Here is a 5,716-nt window from a genome sequence, read left to right as displayed (position 1 = left end):
CCATCATCACCATTATTTTATTTTATTTTTCTCTTTTTCTTTCTTTGATAAATACCAACACTTCATTCATTTCATTCAAACTCACACACCTCTCTCTACTTTCTCACTCTAAAATTCTCTCTCAAATACTTGAAGAACTTGTAAGTTCTTAACTACTTTTTTTTCCTTCTTTTCTTACTTTAATTCATAAGATCATCATCATCATGAACAAAGATTCAAGTTTTGTAACTTGAATCTTCATAACTTTTGTTGATTTACACTTTATTTTGAAAAGTTTTCAAGAACATGATGGATTCAAGCTTCTTAGCTTTGAATCTTCATAATCTTGTTAGATCTATGTTTACTTACTTAAGATCTCTTTATTTATGTTTAAAGATCAAAACCCATGTTTATGATCTTCATGTAACTTGAAGATCCAACACTTTACTTTATGGATCTTCAAGAAAGTTTGAAATACAAGCTTACTAGCTTGATGTTTCTACAAAAAGTTGAGATAAGATTAAAGTTTGTTAGTTTATGATCTTCTTTTGTTTGTTGTAGTTTAGATTTGTGACTTATGTTATCATGAAACAAAAGATGCAAGCTCACTAGCTTGAGATCTCATAAGTGTTGTTGGAAATCCAAGCTCACTAGCTTAGGATTTCATTTTTGTGTTTGATCTAAGTTGTGTAACTTATGATCTTCTATTTTGTTTAAGAGAAAGCTTATTAGCTTATGATCACTTACTTTACAAGATCTAAGTTTCCTAACTTATGGTTGTGTAAAAGTTGAAAGTCTAAGTGTTATGACTTAGGGTTTCACCAAGAACATGAGATCTAGACTTTGTAGTCTAAGGTCTTTAATATTTAGCTAAGATCTAAGCTCTCTAGCTTAAGGTCTTACTTATTTAGTTTGATTCAAAGTTTATAGCTTCATAGAACTTGTGATTGTGTTGAAACTAGGAATTGATGTAACTTTGATTCATCATCTTGCTCAAACTCGTACATGGGTTGTTATTTGTTTCCTAGTCTTAACTTTGTGTGTTGATGGTTAAACCTTGGTTAAATTGATGCTAAAACATCAAGAGTTGTACACTTGAGGCTTATACGCATCAAGGATGAGAACCGTGATGAGCATCAAACACCGAGAAACCCACCGGAGCACTTGCTTTCTGTTTTCAGGGTCTGATCAAGCTCATGGGCTACTAGAAAAGTTGATTTTCAGATAGTTCGGTTTGATTAGATGACTTTTCATTTAGGTCTCGCCTAAATCCGATGTACAGTTTAGGATTTATAGCCTTCCGAAAGTCACTACGCCCTTGTAACGTTGTGCTGAAATTTCTGACCTACTCGCACTTAAACCGTCGCCACGGTCAAATGAAGACGAGTTAGGTTCTGAAAATTGGTCAGCGGTTAGAGGACTCACATATGGAGCCATGACCACTAGCCTCGAGACATTTCAGTTTGTATAGAGGTCGTAGCAGCTGAACGAAATCAGCCTTTGTTTCGGTCTCTATCCTTGATTGAAAACTTACTTTACTTTTTATGTATGATGTTGATGATGATGATACTTAAGACTTAACTTACGTACTTTTAAACCTTTGGGAACGATTTACTGACTTAGTAACTTTTGACCTAGGTTGAGGACCTTTCGGACCGACTTACTTGCTTACTTATCTCGTATCGACTTTTACCGCACTTTCATTGTGAGTTATAACATCCCTTTTTACTTCAACTATTTTTGGGACTGAGAATACATGCGCTTTTTACGTTTTACTTACTAGGCACGAGTACTTAAACTTATTGTATGTGTGGGTTATATAATGGCATAAACTTTCCCCTTAGCTCGGTAACGTTTAGTCATTGGTTTTTGAACCGGTGAAAGCGAATTTTAGATATGGATCCATAGGGTTTGACACCCCCACTCGGGCTAGTCGCACTAGCATTTAACAGGTGTTTAATACTTCGTAGACTTACGCACTCTCCAAGTGTACTTTTAGGGGGTGATATTACGTTAAGTTAGTTACCAAGTGCCCACAGATAAACATATGCTTTTCATACTATTTTGAAACACTGAAATCTCGTGGCCTACTGATGTGCAAAACGTGGTATATGAATTGTTGTATGAAATTATATGGAAAAATACCGATTAAAGATTGTTACATACTAACGGGCAGTGTACCCGATCGTGTAGTAGTATAAATAATGGTTTAGTTCCGTGTAACGTTCTAAGGACAGTTGTATTTGTCAAACTAGAATTAGAAACTATATTATGATTACTAAGTAAATGAAACTTAAAGGTACAAGATATTATGTTTTTGTGGCTTTTTAACGATTTAGCCAAATCAGAGAAGATTAAAAGTAAAAACGATATTTTTGGTTTTTTAAGTTTATATAATGAAAACAAGTGCAAAGAAAGCAAATAAGATAGTTTGATTAAGTTCAAAGATACGAAATGTTCATCTAGATATTTTACCCTCGGTATTGGATGTAAGTTATATAGTTAAGACTCGATTGAATGAATATGTGTGCAAGTTACCTAATAGATTTGCTAAGAGTTCTCTTTAGTAAACACGCAAACTCGATTACAAGATCAAGGGTTCCCTTTTCTCTATAGTTCTCGTGTTTGTAACCAAATAACTATGATATATATGCTAATCACCCAAATCGACTTGCCAAGAGTTCTCTTTAGCAAGTACTCAAACTAGAATTACTAAGTGGAGGGTTCCCTATCACCTAGACCTTTTCGTTTGTGACAAGTTGATTAGTTAGATCAAAGACTTGAATACCAATTGTCTTTTGCGTTCGCTCTACACAATTCATCCCTATATCGTCTAATCGTTTTGATCTAATTTACCCCCTTGATCCGGTTTAGTAAATAATCAATCTAAGACAAGTTGATTGTAAATCAATATGATACATCAACAAGAGTTCTCTTTATCAACAACATATCAATAACTAGATACAAATGATTTGACATCAATAAGCATGGTTCTTTGATTCAAGCTCTAATCTATCACACATAATACATTCAATCCATAAGATTACATCCAATACCTCAGTTATTAATCTAGACAAACATTATAGAGTTTAGCCAACAATCATATTAACAAACAAAATAGCAATCAATTGATAAGTAGAATTCATTGTAAGAACAAGAAATCAACCTAATAGAGAATGAATCTTGAATGGAGAAAGTGTTGAATCTTGATTCTTGGATGTTAAGCCTCTTCAAAGAGCTTGGAATTCTCCAATTTTGCTCCTAAAATTGTCTCAGAACTCCTTTGGTTCGTAACTATTCGTATCTGATCATATCTTCCTTTTTTAAAGTGGTGAAAGTTGGTCAAAAAGCAAAAGTAGGCTGAAAACTACTTCTGGACGGCGTCCAGATTTCTGGACGGCGTCCAGTTGTAAAGGCCTGGACGGCGTCCAGTAAAGAAGGGCTGGACGGCGTCCAGATTTCTGGACGGCGTCCAGTTGTGTTGAATTGTTCTGTCTCGTTTTTTCGTAATCTCCCTTCATTTGGACGGCGTCCCAACCATTTTGGACGGCGTCCAACATACCTGAAGCCTTGTTTTATCATTTTAGAGCGTTAATTTGACCATAACTTGTATCGGGATCAACTATGATGAAATCACAACTTATAGAATGGTCATAATTCACCAAAACTCTTTATAAACCACTTTCCGATACACTTTTCATACCTTTGTGTATTACTTGTAGAAACCTCTTAACTATCCTTGATTCGAGAGTATTTTACACGATATTGCGAGATATATATATGATGTAATTGAGCAATATCAAAACACCCCACACTTAAACCTTACTTGTCCTCTAGCAATTCATTCTTACAAAGTAGAAAACTATCAAACACATTTACACAATATAGAGTACACACATCACACAAGTCACGCGAAACACATGAAACACACACGTTTATTTGAAACGCAAACTCACGTTATATGAAACACACACTTTAAGTATAACACATTTTTATTGTAATCACACTCACGCTATATACACAATGAGAACACACGCACACATTTTTGGGAGTTTAGAGCCAAGTATCCGAAAAATTTGATCCTACGGAAATCAGGACCTTATGAAAAACGTTTTATGTTTTTGAAAATATAATGCTAGTTTTTACACTAGGCACGTTTTCCAATTTTTGTAGGATTTTCTAAATTTCGGAAAATGAGTGCGGGTCCCGCTATTTGCCAAGCCAATCCCTCCCACAGTACCTAACATCACTAGATGTTGGTAAGAAAATAATGTGTTTAGGAGGATACACATTACGTCCAGATATCATCGATAATCATGAGGTAATCATCTAATCCGTTAAGTTAACCATAAAGATTGAGGTTCATCAGGCTTAAAAGCTGATATCTTACCTTTCTGAAGGTTATCCACTGGGAATCTGATCAATCACTGACATTTTGTGTATCATGGTGCACTTCCCATTTGGCCAGCAAATCTCCCTCATTGAGATAAGCTTTGACTACCAGTTTCCCTGTTTGACGTTGAGGCCTGGTAGATTTCCAGTCAATTTTAGCAATGACTTTTCAAGATTTTTCGTCACCCTACAACTGGTCTGGACTACAACTTCTGAAACAAATCAGCAAGTGTGTCGTTCGGAAGACTTTACTTCCTTGAGGATGGAATGGATACATCCTAAGGGTAATAATAAAGTGGTCGGACGCAACATTGTCCTTGTTAGGAGAAACAATGAGGATCGTCCTATTTTAGTTTTTGATCTGGTGCGAGGTCCGGTTTCCGACCACGCTATGAAATCACCGCTCTCTCACGGTTTACACTCGTTTTGGTACAAGTGACCTACAAGTTAGCTTTACTAAAATAGTAGGATTTTCATTCAAATAATTGAATGAAAGTACAACTTCAAAGACTATTAATAATTTAAAACATAACAACATTTATTTTCTAGTTTTAGAACACAATGTATGTAAAATGGTTTTTGGACAATTTTCGTTTCTAAGGCTACCTTAAAATTTTAAAATTTTGATCATAAACGCCTTAATTTTTGTAAAACGAATTCCCGATAAATTTCTATCTCCCACCCCACACTTGAGATCATGCAAGGCCCTCATTGCATGAAATGATAAAAAGGATTAAATTTAGAGGGCAAAGTGATAGGGTGATTGTAGAAATTTTCAAATTTTTAACCTGTAAATCGTGGAACATGTAGACGAATGCCGCTGAACTTACTGCCAGCATAAGAGCATCGTCCATTCCTCGATTATCAACATACATACATCATAATATCAAATGTTGCTGAACTTAATGCAGTCTTTGAAGTTCAACCACGCTGCACAAATTAACAAACCACACAAATAATAATAAAAATAACGGTGTTTTTACAATCACATCCATTATCAAACCACACAATTAGTTTAAAAATACAAACCAATATTGTTTTAATACACACCATAACAAATAACTAGATTGTTTGAAAATGTAACAAAATGATCATTGGCTTACAGGCCTTCAGTTATCGTAAGGCCAAAAGTAGTTTTCTGAGCCATCTCTGCTTCGGCGTCCTTGCGGGTATTCCTACTCAAATCGGTTCCTGGCATCCTGCATCGCATCGTTAGTATTATAAATTGGGTAAGGCGGAGGTGGGTTTTCAGGATCAGTGTAGTATTGAGGTGTCAGATGTGTTGTCCCATAGTACTGATCGGGGTTGGTATAATATAACTCGGTGTTATGGTTATTCCAATCAA

This window comes from Rutidosis leptorrhynchoides, chromosome 7 (genome assembly GCF_046630445.1).
Source record: "Rutidosis leptorrhynchoides isolate AG116_Rl617_1_P2 chromosome 7, CSIRO_AGI_Rlap_v1, whole genome shotgun sequence".
Classification (NCBI taxonomy): Eukaryota; Viridiplantae; Streptophyta; class Magnoliopsida; order Asterales; family Asteraceae; genus Rutidosis; species Rutidosis leptorrhynchoides.
Note: the sequence above shows the minus strand (reverse complement) of the source record.